This window comes from Haliotis rubra, unplaced genomic scaffold, assembly GCF_003918875.1.
Source record: "Haliotis rubra isolate DU_JTF1 unplaced genomic scaffold, ASM391887v1 Scf22, whole genome shotgun sequence".
Taxonomy (NCBI): domain Eukaryota; kingdom Metazoa; phylum Mollusca; class Gastropoda; order Lepetellida; family Haliotidae; genus Haliotis; species Haliotis rubra.
The window spans coordinates 1,091,974-1,106,867 of NW_025766225.1; positions in this window are offsets into that span (position 1 = coordinate 1,091,974).

Sequence of the window (14,894 nt, forward strand, 5' to 3'; positions counted from 1 at the left end):
TGGCAGCTAAATCATGCTGTTTTATCTGCTGGTGTTAAAGTGGAGTAACAAATCATGAAGTTAAAACCTTGTATATCATAGAATGTATGGAAGTAAAGTTGAACCCTGTTGTCTCGATCACCTATGTATCTAATCCACAGTTATGTCGACGTCATAGTCCCCGCCTTGCTGATTCTTTCTATATTATCACAGTTTAAACAGAGGTTTTGAATCGCTGTATGTCTTAAACTCATTGTCACAATACACCTTCCCCTGATATGTCATAAACGTAAGTCATCAAAAAAGTTTTGACCATAAGTCATTGAGTCCAAGTCGCCATGATCGTCCATTAATATCAATAACATGCATGTACATGCAAAAATAATGAAACTATAAAGATAAATAATTGTATTTGGTGATGCTTAGTTGCTAATTTCACATCTTTCTCTCATTCCTTAAGAGACAACAGGGTTTGACAGTGCTTGAAAATTGATCAACAATCTACCAAGTGTATTTAAATTTGTAATTTAGGACTTGTTCTGATCCACTGTTCGTAAACCTGCATCACAAACTCACACGTTTCATGTTAATTTGGGTTAAGATCACACTTTTTAAAATTCATTCATTGACTGTTCATTAAAAAGAATATCATAGATGAGATCATCTGTAACAGAATATCATGCTATTATTGAAATGTTGATGAATCTAAACGATCACCGGCATGAATTCCTGTTGTTTAGAAAACTCTAGTCATTCAGTACATTATATACTACTCAAAAGGCATTAAGGATCAAATGATTCTTTCATATTACGATAATTAATTGTTAATTGTTCATACCATGACAGATTAACTATGGTAATATGAAAGAATCCTTACCTTATTTTGAGTAGTATACATGAGCAAGTTTGGTATTGTTGTATGTGTTTATGTAAGTTTATTACATTCCATTGTAAAGTTATTGACTTTTAGTTTATCATCATGAAAAATTCCTTCCCTATCCTTTTTTATTTAAATATTTATGACTGTACAATTATTATCCCCCTCAAAGCGTTTTGCGGGGGGTATTAAAATGGACTCCGTCCGTGCGTCCGTCAGTCCGTCCGTGCACATTTGTCTTTTCCGGAGCATAACTCTAGAACCCTTCAATGTTTCTTCACCAAACTTGGCACATAGATAGAGACTGGTGGTGAACTGGTGCCTTTTGGTGGTTTTGGAATTCTGAATAAAATATTTTTGGCGTTTCCATGGCAACAAGCTTGACTTAGACTGAAATTGGTGGTAGTGCTCTTTTTCCGGAGCTGAACTCTAAAACCGTTCACTATTTCTTCACCAAACTTGGCACATAAATTGGTCTGGTGGTGTACTGGTGCCTTTTGGTAGTTTTGGAATTCTGAATAAAATATTTTTGGCATTTCCATGGCAACAAGTTTGACATAGACTGAAATTGGTGATAGTGCTCCTTTCTGGAGCAGAACTTTAAAAACCTTTCAATACTCTCATTCCTCTTTTCTATATACACACCTAAATATTTGACATAATCATAACTCGTAGACATAATCATGAAGAGTATTTTGCCATTGCGGGGGATATTGATGACTTTGTCTTCTTGTTTTAATTTATTATACACTTGTTTAGTGTATCAGTTGAGTTGGAATAAAGTTCTATCATGTCAGAAGTATTTATTGATTGTTTTCTTTGATTTTGTCAGTCTTGCACTCACATCATTACAACTTACTGGTACCTATAGTATGGACCTATACTACCATTCATAAGTTTAGACTCACCAGTGTAAATGTAGTCACTTACTTCAGTCAACTGTTCTAAACTAGATTTTGCAAAATATTCCCTTCTGTTTAAAGGTACTGTTTACACATGAACTGAGGTATTGTAAAATATATTCGTAACGCTGAAACGATTTTTGTCAAGAGTTCAATAAATGGTCATACTCAGTGAAAATTGGCGAATTCTTAACAAACGTTTACACCAAAACGCAGCTGTTCATATGCACGATACTGGCACATGCTTTTCAGTCATTTAATCAGAGACCATATACCGATATGGTCTCTGATTTGATGCATGATCCTTGTGCAATTCATCTGCATAAGTTTTGCAGTTGGTTCCCCACGTTAGTGGAGAAATTCATCTTCGATGTAACCATATATATATACATATAGTGAGTGCTTGACCACCAAGTGAGTGAGTTTAGTTTTACCCGCACTCAGCAATATTCCAGCTATATGGCAGTGGTCTGTAAATAATGAAGTCTGGACCAGACAATCCAGTGATCAACAGCATGAGCATCGATCTGCGCAACTGGGAACCGATGACATGTGGCAACCAAGTCAGCAAGCCTGACCACCTGATCCCGTTAGTCGCCTTTCATGAGAAGCATGGGTTACTGAAGATCAATGTTCTAACCCGGACCTTCATGGGTCTCACCACCAAGTGACAGCTAGTTTTACATTCACATTGTACTAGTGAAGATCCAGGTTAGAATTGGTCTTCAGCAACCCATGCTTTGTCTTAAAAGGATTGCTGACTTGGTTGACACATGTTTTCATATCCCAATTGCATAGATTGCTGCTCATGCTGTTGGTCCCTGGGACCGCCTCCGTGGTGTAGTGGTTAGAGCGTCCGCCCAGAGAGCGAGAGGTCGTGGGTTCGATCCCCGACCGCGTCATACCAAAAAGACGTTAAAATATGGTACTTGTTGGTCCCTGCCTGGCTCTCGGCATTAATGGGTACAACAAGGACTGGTCGGCTCGGAGTCAGTATAATGTGTCTGAGTGGGGTATTCATGCTTCACTGCGGCATGGCATCTCAGTGGGCTAGCACTATAAAACCAGCTTCAGTCTGGGCTAGTACAAGCAGCCACACATACACATACACACGCATACACGTGGTCATATGAGCGAAATATTCTCAAGCACGACGTTAAATCCAATTTCACCTCACCTCACCTGTTGCTCCCTGGAGTGTCGGGTCAAGACTCAATTATTTAGAGACGTCGGACGCCACACAGATGGAATACTGTGTAGTGCAGCATTAAACAACAAGCACACAAAACAAACAAGCTACATGGATTTCCATGGTTTCAAGGAAATGTCAGGGCTGCCCTAATTTTCTCATGTCTAACAAATAAATATGATATGTATGCTGCTTGGACAAACTACAGGCATAACATTCACATCGCCTCACATTCTACCAGGTAACTTTCGATTGAGAACACACATTTCATAACCCTTGTTCCTCTGTGCATGGAACTCTCATGCATCATTCTTTTAGATCATGGCATTGCTCAACTTTTCCACATTAGGGATTGTGTGGTATGTAATTGTGTGTCCGTTGTCATTACAGCTTTATGGGGCAGCAAAGTGGTGGAGTTCAGAGGTTGACTTGTAATGGACCTAAAATTAAATAATATCATTGCATAATGTTATGATAGTATGAATATACTCTTGACAACTCTGATATATATTTGCATCAGGACCAGACAATCTACTGATTAGTATGACAAGCATGAAGTTGACAATTAGCCAGAACTTGGTTGTAAAAAACCCTCATTTATGAATGGTTTCAATTTGAAACTAAGGCTTTATGAGACCTCTGCATTTTATCACCTTATTAGAGTGTATATGTGTTTGTTGTCCCAATGCTCAATTTTATTACACATTAGATAATGGAGTTTTAATGACATTTATTTGTATTGATACAACCTAATCCAAGTTGCCAAGACCACCATCTAGTCATCTCTTACAACAAAATCAGGGACCCATTATCATAATAATCAAATATGAATCTGTCAAAAATATGTCATCATTTTCCAATTAATTCCAAGACGAACTGTATTTCATCTCTGTTGATCAACGTAAGGATACACCCTTGCATGACCAATTACTCTTGCGGGTGGCGCAGCAGAGGTCTGAAACTAGTCAAGAATTCTGGGATATCATCCAGGTCCTTGCAGGAAAAATACAATAACAAAAACAACAACCAGTCCCTGGGAATTGCTCTAGATCAGTGTTCTTTAATGTATACATTCATTTGATAGAGTTATGAGATAAATTATCAACAAACAAACTTTAACAAATATTAATCCCAATTGAACTGAAAGAGATTCACTTGAAAATAACTTACATGATTGTGTATCATGTATGCACCAGATTTCAGTGATCTGACAGGAATAAAGCCTGAAAATATTGGAACACAACACAGTTTTGATAAGCAGGCTTAACTCTATACACATCAACATAAATTTACACGTATATAATCACCTGAATGCTGGACTAATCCATTGTAAAGGGGGAAACATAGGTTATCGATTTTTAATCAAGCATGAAGTGGGAAACACAGTTTATCGCCTTGTATCAGATTATCCTAGATTAACGTTTTATACAGCTGTAGGTGAACTGAGGTGTTGGTGTAAATCAGGAGGAGCTGCAGCTTCAGGGCCAGTCACTGCTCCACTCAGTGGAGAGTAATTCCAGGATTGGTTAAGTCAAGAAATAGTGACACCAATTTGTCCTGAAAACTTGAATCTTTGTAGATCTTGTTTTAAACCTTTACAATTGTAATAAGGAACTACATATTTGCTCTGTTAATATGAATTATTTTATTTATATACTCATGCCAATAATGGTTGTCACCCCCTTCAATGTTTTTAATTGGAGAGGGGGTGGTGGGGTGGGGTTTGGGTGGGGGTGTGTGACAACCATTATTGGCATGAGTATGTCTTAATTACTACATTTTCATTTACACTTTTAATGTTTTTGATAAACATTTGAGGCTTCATGATAAATGCTCTGAGCTCATTTCCTAAAACATCTCAGTTGGGTTTTGATTCTAATGACACAGTGCTTAAAATAGCCATCCAATCTGGTTACACTTCAGTGCAATGTTAGAGATTGAGATGGTGAGGTCACTTACCATTGGACAGGAGCCAATTTTCACAAAGTAATCTTAATACAAACACTACTCTCAGCCTTTGCGAAAGTAGCCATAATATTCACGCTAAAGTACTGTCGGAAATAAAAGAAAAATGTTTTTGGCTGTTACTCTGTATCCTAAAATTTACACAATTGCAAATAGCATATGTCGAAATAACCCACATCGGCCTAACTGGGCGTTCAGTTGGATGCATGATAGGCTATCCAGAAAAGCATGTTTACTCGTAAAATCGGGAAAAATTACGAATAGCTGCTTAAAACAATAGATCAGACTATAGATGACAATTAGGTCGCTCGGCCAGGTATGATGACGGACCGTCGACACACCGAGCATGAAATGCACGTGCTGCCTACAGGCACAAGGGGTCATCTCAAAGATGTTCTATGGGTTTTCTTGTGTGTTCAATGTGTCTCAAATATTGATTAACATCTGTCGTTTTTTTATAAAGTTTATGTTGAGATATGTAAAACAGTATGATACCCATAGAAAGGCTTAAATCAGCCATCATTTTAAATGTCTCAAAATATAAAGGTAGCATGGCCACCTGAAGATCGACAGGACTGGATATTATTTGTAAATTGTTACTTGCCCAGTTTAATTCCCCTAAAGGAATTAGTAGCTGATATCTCTATATCCCGGTAAACTTCCACATCCCAAAACATCCACTGCTTATAACCACAACATTTCTGGTTGACTGCACACACTTTAGCATACTGATTACCCCAGTCTGTAATGGTTTAACCCATTAATCAGTAATGAATACAAACAATCACTTAGTAATAAATTATATCTTTTATTAAGGCAGGGTTATTAACAAAAATACATATCTTTTCTAGTTACATATAACAGTCTATGTAGAACGTTTATAAAGAACTTATGTCATATAGTGTCCAAGATTTCACCCGCTCATTTGACAGTCATAACTCTGTGCTGTTGTTGGAGCATTATATACGGTCACAGTGTCACTGCCGTACCATGCTTTTTTTCCCTGTTTTTTATATGACAGGGACATCCATAAGTAAATATTTTGCCTATTACATATTCTTTGAACATTCTGAAATATCTGACTGACAAATTTCATAAAATTATCTTTTAAAGTAAACATATAAATCTGGCTATTATTAAAAATGTCATCACCGTTATTGTGTCACTACCATAACAATTAATGCCAATGTCCATACCACAACATTATCAATTTCCTTATTTGAATAAAATTGATTTATGTTTTTATGCCTGGATTTGGTAGTGCAAGTATGTTTGGTTGTAGAGCTTCAAGTAAGCATAATACAATTCATATTCTCATTTTGAATTTTTTCATATTACTTTTTATTTGCAAATCAGAATTGAAAGGAATTGTTTGGCTTGTTGGAAATAAATATAAGCAATAAATATAAAATTTCAAAACTCATTAGCCATGTTATATTGTAAAACTACATATTTTAATATACAAGTACATTGAATGTACGTTAACCTTGCATAATTTATGTTTTGTATATTCAGAATTCTATGAACGTAATCAACAACATTTCAAGGAAAAACAAGAAAACACCATTTTTACCTACATGAAATATGTACGTATTTATATCATATACATATATATATTTCAGATTGATTAACTATAGTACTGTCGGAAATAGAAAAAAAACTGTTTTTAGGCTGTTACTCTGTATCCCTAAAATTTACACACTTGCAAATAGCATATGTCGAAATAACCCACTTCGGTCTAACTGGGCGTTCAGTGGGATGCTTAATACGATATCCAGAAAAGCCTGTTTACTCGTAAAATCGGGCAAAACTTAGAAAAAATACGATTAGCTGCTCAAAACAATAGATCAGACTATAGATGGCAATTAGGTCGCTGAGCCAGGTATGATGACGGACCGTCGACTTACCTGGCATGAAATGCACGTGGTGCCTACAGGCACAAGGGGTCATCTCAAAGATATTTTGTGCTTTGTCCATGTGTGTTGACTATGTCTCATCTACTGATTAACATCTTACGTGTCTTTCTTTCATAAAGTTTATGTTGAGATATGTAAGAGAGTATGATACCCGAAACCCATATGTAGGTGGCATGACCACCCGAAGATCGACAGGATTGGATATTATTTGTAAATTGTTATGACGTGCCGTGTACCTCCACAGTATAATTGCCCTAAAGGATTATCTGATATCTCTATCCCCATTCCCGACCCCAGGTTTTGCTTTTGAGGCGACCCCTCCTATCTGTTTCTTTTTATAGTGACAGTGAGACTGCATGGTAGCTACATCCTTAATAGTTTCGGCATAAAAGTTATTATTTTTGACGTCAGCTATCGTTTATAATGAATCTACGTCTAATTTCAAATTGGGCATTTAAAAAGTGTCCTTTGTAATACAATATCGTCGCACACTAATTTGCATAAAGCCATGGTCTGTTCCAAATACGTCTTTTTTGACTTAGAAAAAAACCGCATTGCTCATTTCTGCACTAATTTCCCCTCAGTAAAGTCCTTTTTCTCCGTTTCCTATCTCTCTACCACTGAGACTGTAGTTAGGCCGAACTTAGTTTAACAGATATTTCACACTTTCACATATCAACTACATAAATTGTAGAGATAAATGAGAAAATGCATTTTTTTTCTATTTCCGACAGTACTATAACTGCTATCTTCTCTACTAAAATCTCTACTCTGCTAAGTCAGGTGATGTATCATTATCTGTTGCTTCAGTTCAGTGCACTTCCTGGGCCATCCCATTACCTGGAAAGGGGGTGATGAGGAGTTGTTGTTTTGACAATGTGGTGGTATTGGGATGTGGAAGTTTTGGGATGTGGAAGTTTTGGGACCCAAACATAGTCTGCGACACCCGACCTGGTTTTGCTTTTGAGACGACCCCTCCTACCTGTTTGTTTTTATGGTGGTAGTGGTAGACTCCATGGTAGCTACATCCTTAAGGGTTCACAAGTAAAAATATTATTTTGTACGTCAGCTATCGTTTCTAATAAAGCTAGGTCTAATTTCTAAATGGTCATTTAAAAAGTGTCTTTTGTAATACAATATCAACGCACACTAATTAACATAAAGCCATGGTCTGTTCCAAATAAGTCGACTTGGACTTAGAAAATAACCACATTGCTCATTTCTGCACTAATCTCTCCTTAGTAAAGTCCTTTTTTATGTTTCATCTCCCTACCACCGAGACTGTAGTTAGGCCGAACTTAGTTTAACAGATATTTCACACTTTCACATATTAACTACATAAATTGTGGACCTAAATGTGAAAAAAACGTTTTTTTTCTATTTCCGACAGTACTTTAGGATAATTTTCTTGCAAGCAGGTGCTGGATGTTAAAGTCATAATCCATTAGATTGGCTCTAATTTGTAAATGTCTAAAAAGTGTTTTACTCAACACAACTGACGTATATGAGTTCATTGGGTTCGAACACATACTCAGTGTACAAGGCATTTATTTTGTGAAAGATTTGCTTGACGTAATTACCTCCCTTCACTACTTCCGGAACATTACATGTGGAATTTGTTTACAAGTAGCAACGGACCAACGAAGTTGCCGGCGACCCTCGGAATAGGTTGACAGTACAAATCATCCCTAAATCCAAGTAGGTACATTTGTTTCACATTAAGAAACAAAATATTTATTTTGGCTTTGAATTCAGATGGCCTGAGAAATAAGTCAAGATGTTAATGTTATGACTTATGTCGATAACGGCTGGCTTGTAAACATGATTTAGTTCCGAGTAGTAAACGTTCCGGTTCGGAATAAATGCCGTGAAATTGAGAATGGATGACACGAATAAAAATTCCGCACATACGGCAAATATTCCATCGAACAGGAACAAATACCGTAGGCCTAACCTATTCCAGTCATTATTGAATGCAAAATGGACTCATCCAACTTGTCAACATCCGGGATCTCAACTAACTTCAACTTGGTTACATGTTGACTGTAACCTGGCTACTGACTAACTGTAACTTGGTTACATGCTGACTGTAACCTGGGTACTGACTAACTGTAACTTGGTTTCATGTTGATTGTAACCTGGCTACTGACTGTAACTTGGTTACATGTCAACTGTAACCTGGCTACTGACTGTAACTTGGTTACATGTCGAATGTAACCTGGCTACTGACTGTAACTTGGTTACATGTCGAATGTAACCTGGCTACTGACTAACTGTAACTAGGTTACATGTTCACTAACCTGGCTACTGACTGACTGTAACTTGGTTACATAGTGACTGTAACCTGGCTACCAACTAACTGTAACTTGGTTACATGTTGACTGAAATCTGGCTACTGACTGACTGTTCATTTTTACATGTTGACTGTAACCTGGCGACTGACTGACTGTTAATTGGTTACATGTTGACTGTAACCTGGCTACTGACTAACTTGGTAACATGTTCACTGTAACCTGGCTACTGACTGACTGTAACTTGGTTACATGTCAACTGTAACCTGGCTACTGACCAACTGTAACTTGGTCACATAATGACTGTAACCTGGCTACTGACTGACTGTAACTTGGTTACATGTTAACTGTAACCTGGCTACTGACTGTAACCTGATTAATGAAGGTAACTTGGTTACATAATAACTGAACTCTTTTTAACTCAAGATTCATTTAGAATCATCAGTTCGCATTCTGGGGAATCTACAATGTATTTTCATAAAAAAAAATTAAGTAACTTTCACACATGATAATTGCTTCTTGATAGCCACATGATTTGTTCCAAATGGAACAAATACCGTAGGAAATCTTTTTTTCCTTTCCGTTCCCCCCACGCCCCAATTTTTAAGACCACCCCAACAAACAAAACCCTCTTTTAGACACTTTATGATGTGTGTGGAAGTTCCTCTTTACCCGGAATAAATTCTGTGTGTGCGGAACAAAATAATTGTTCCGCATGCACTATTACAGGAAAAAATGTTGGAATGAAAAGTTCCGCCGGAACTTTTACTATGGGGGAACCAAATCTTTTTTACAGGCTAACTGAACAAGCAGCATTGGAGCAACCCATCTTAATTTCATAAAGATATTATCTAAATTTAACCTTCACAAGGAACAAAACTATTCAAACACAAATGTCAACATGAAAACCTTGTACATTCAGGTTTTATAATAAATCCGGGTAAATCCAAACTCATGATAAAATCTTACCTCAGTCATAGGAAAGGAATGAATAGAGTCTGAGAATTGGGTCAACCGCAGTATTTGGGTCCCCACTTCCCCAGAAATTATGCCTAATTTAGAGACCGTTCATAATTTATGGCTAGTGGTGGTGTGGTGGTGGTGGTGATGATGATTTTTTATGGAGAAGGCCGTGTACAATGTGAATGACCCCTGCCCCTAAAATGTATGTACAAAATAAGTGACCCCCCTGCATGTCATGTACAAAATGAATGACACCCCCTCCTCCTCTTCCCTTAATTTCTAAGCATAATGTTAAACATATCCTTATGTACAATATTTGCTGACCCCTAGCCCGTGTACACAATTGCTGACCCCCCTAGCTCCCCAGAACAAAATGGGTGACCCCCCACTTAAAATTTTCATTGAAATTGTCTTGAGATTGTCACCTGATTGTGTAAGTGTAATTGGACTAATTTCTTTTTCATTCATAGTGTGAAAAATCTTGGTTTGTAAAATGTAATTTTATGTATTTTTAACATAATGTAAAATGGCTCTTTTAGCCAAGTAAATAATGTAAAAATATATATACATGTACATATATGTACAGTTCAACAATTTAATCATATGTCTTAATTGCAGTAGACACACACCTGTTAGGCATCAATTTGATATAAATCTAAACCTGAAGAGAATATTTAAAATGAACCAGTCACACTTGTGAAACTGGACACTTGTTCATTATTATACGTTTATTTCTATCCATCTCATATAAGAATTTTACAATGAAATATGCAAAGACTCTCATATCAAATGACCAGAATAATTATTAACAGTTTGACCACTGAGATACAGGGCATTTATTTTTCAATTGATACAATTCTTGTAGACACAGGTTAATGTCATGAGATCATAATACTTTAAAAAAGGTGTTATACAGCTGATTATATCCTACAGAATGAGAGGAGTAAATAATATATCATTTGTGGTTAATCTTCACTTGATATATCATGACATATCAATATTCTGTTAATCAGATGACCAAAAACAGTTTAAAAAAAAGACTAGAACATATACAGATGTATACTTATTTAATGGAATGTTATTCTTCGTTAAAGTAGTAAATTAAGTTTTACCCATGGAGTAAAATGAAAAACAATAATGAATATTACACCCGAAAGAAAATCCAATGGAACTTCCTTATCTCAAACTAAGGCCTAAAAAACAAATGTTGTGGTTCCAATTACCCTACCAACCCTTGAATTCTGATGCGGACCCTATTTTTTAATGCGGTATGAATAAAATAAGAGTTCAGATGCCATTGTTTTTTCCAGGCACCAATGGACATTGGTCATTCTGATAGAGAAAGTTGACATGATGGCCGCAAGCTTGATTGAATTTGGCCTAAGAGCACACACCGATCAAGTGACAGTATTTTAGATAAATATGATTGCACTCACAAGAAATTATGATGATACAGATTATGTTTCAACAGTATAATTAATGCATAATTAGTTAAAGAATTGTTCAAACTGCATAATACTTTTACACTGAAATTATATGTGAGAAAAAAGGCACTGGACATATTTGTATCACCGACAATTTCAAGATAAAGGCTCCAAATCCTGTGGTAAAATAAAAGTTGAGACCAAGTACAACTTTGTTCAAGTTAGTGCCTGGTATTTCTGTCTGGAATTCACGATCAACGGACAGATTTGTTTGTGTTTAGGTAGTGAGGTGATTTAGACTGGAGAAAACATTTTAGGTATCAGTATATTCGACATAACATATATTAGAGTTAAGATGGCAAGGTTCAACTGTACGTACATTTTGCAGTTAGATATACATTTCATCTTTTAACATATGTGTAAAGGGTTGACAGAGTTTGTGTAAAATTGGTAGGAAATTTAACATACAGCATTAAAGTTTGTGAAATGGCTTTATCCTACTGACAGTGGTTCACAGGAGTTTAGGGGGACCTTTGCTTGTATATACAGTAAACTAATATATAATGGACAGCTGATAACAAACTGATGGAAAGTACGAACTGCTTTTTCTGGTCTCTGAAACTTGTAGATACAAGATACAAGATATTTATTCAGCAAATGTTCCATGTAAAAACAGTGACAATCTTCAATAAGGCCAAACCAATTTTATTTCTTGTTTTATGGATCCGCCGGTCATATTTTTCAAGAACAATAAAAAACCCACCATTTCCCCTGCTCAAAAAATACAATTCTAATGTTTCATTGGACGAAAATGTAAACTTATACGAAATATTTTTAAGATTATTTTTTTTCTTGCCCCATATACACTTCATAAATTGCTGAAAGTAAAATACTTTTAGCATTCAAAAGGAATATAACTTTGACTATTAAATTATTTTTGTTTCCACATCCTGCCTTCAGGCTTTCTGAGGAAAAAAATCCATAAAACGAGAAATAGCATTGGTCTGGCCTAAACTACTGTAATCGTATATATTTTCACGGGGAGCAATTTTCGTGGAAAGTTCACTAAAGACTTGTTAGCGCAGGGTTTTTTTCCGCACATTTCAACACCTGAGTGATGGTATCCATCACAAAGTTTTCACAACCAATAGACATGCAATGATCAAAGCTAGCCGCCATAATTGAATCATGTTTACTACAACAGAGAGAGAGGCAGGGTTGTACGTGTGTCAACATGACAACACCTGTCCCATATGCGAGATCAGGTGACAACGAATTAAGGAAGAGTGTATACTAGTACTTACGATAATTAAACATAGAAATCATAAAGTAGTGTTTGCTGTTTATGAACACGTGTTGTTCACATGGTCAAATTGTTGATTGGCTGCATTTCATGTCTTTGTTTCAATTTGTGGTGTATATATAATTCAATTTCAATATCTCTATGACTTGACCATGAATATTTCGCTTGGTATGATTATTGAAGCACAATCTTTTTGCACTAAAAGACGCGAAAATTAATCCCACGCGAAAAATAACTACGATTACAGTACATAAACAAAAACACACTTAGTCAGACTCAACGCTTTAACCAGTAGGCTACCCCAATGCCCCCTTAGTGAGACTAACAATACATACACTTACACAAATATTTATAATGACTTAGGATTTTCTATGGAGCTTCTAGATTTGTTTGATGTTGTTTATATGAAAGCAAATTGTATGCTATCTGTTTCATTATTTATAAAAATTGTATATTAGTCGAAGTGTGAATGACAATATATGATTATAACAAACTAAAATTAGCGGTCCCTTTGAGTTCAGTAGTATGACCATAGTTCATCAGGTTGTGATTTCACTATTTACAACCTGCACTGTAGACTAATGCTTAGTCTCTGAATATATAGAATTTTGATAGTAACAAACAAGCCCATTTAAATTGAAAAGGAGCCCCAGGGAAACCAGAGATTCAGAATCTGAGGAAATCTAGACTTGCTTTATTTAGGGCTTTAGCGCTGCAGAGAGGGCTAGGCAGTAGGGAAAATAATGTGGTTCAGGGACTGTGAGACTGACTACCTGCACTGGTGCATGTTAAAAATGGCTGGTGCAGGTTACCTTTGGTAACAGGTTGCACTCAGTGCAGGTAACAATAAATCTTCCAGCATCTTATAGCTGTCACCGTGTGTTTTAATTGGAAGTAAGTGACTGTAGGTAATACATTTCTCTCTGCATGACTTGTTACAAGCATAAACATTTGGGTATTCATAACTCAGTTACATAGAAGTAATCGGTCTTGNTATAACTGAGATTCCTAAATAAACTTAATGCAAAATCTAAACAGAAGCATTCCTCATTTATCACCATGGTGTCAGGTTCTGTTGAATGTATCTGATACTGAGGACTTGTCATGAAAATTGCTGAACAAACTTTTATGTCATTTTTGAGAACCAGTGACATTAATTTATTGTGCAACCAAATTTTGATGGTGCTGCCAAACCTATAAGCCAGGTTGCACTCAGTGTGGGTACTGCAAAAAAAATGATCGCACCCTGGTTTATCACCCTGGTTTATCTTTGGACACTAAGATGAAGGTTCTGCTTTCTTCCTCAATCTAGTTGACAAGCTGTTAAAGACTGAAATACTATTAAAGACACATTAAAACATGGAAACTGTGACTTCTTGGCACATAGTACATAATAAATGTGTATTAACAAGGATTTGTATCTTGTTCATTCCCAGTACTCCTTCATTTTGTCTGTCACTGATGTAACACTGTCACTATGCAGGGCTTGAATTTAACAATTAAAGAATTTGCACTTGTGCAACCTGAAACTGCAAAATGCAACCTCATACTTCTACCAACTTGCGCCCCGTGTATGGTAATATTTTGCTGTTCAAAGGAAACAGACTTCATTTGGAAAACAGAATGGCAAGAAACTTGCTTGGAGCAGTGACTCTGATGATAACACAGACATGGAGGTTCATAAAGGAAGATCAATCACTCAATCTTTATTTCAGTACTTAAAAAGGCCACAGGCCTGTAGTACATTTAGAGTTTACATGAGTAGATAGAAGTCATTTATACATTCTTTTCTGCAACAATACTTTTTCTTAATCTCATAGTGAAATAGATGTACATTGCCAGATTCTGTAATATTGATGTGGTAATATCTGTTAATAGTGAAATTAATGTTCTCACACTTGGATGCTTATAATAGTATGGCTTTAGGTAGTTCGTTCGTAGAGTCGTATAAACAGGACAGATTAGAAGGAAATGTAGTTCATCCTCAACAGTACTCATATTACATAACAGACATATTCTGTTTTCTCTTTGTATACCTGCATACCTTACTTTTGTTGTAATAATATTCTAGATCATCAATACCAA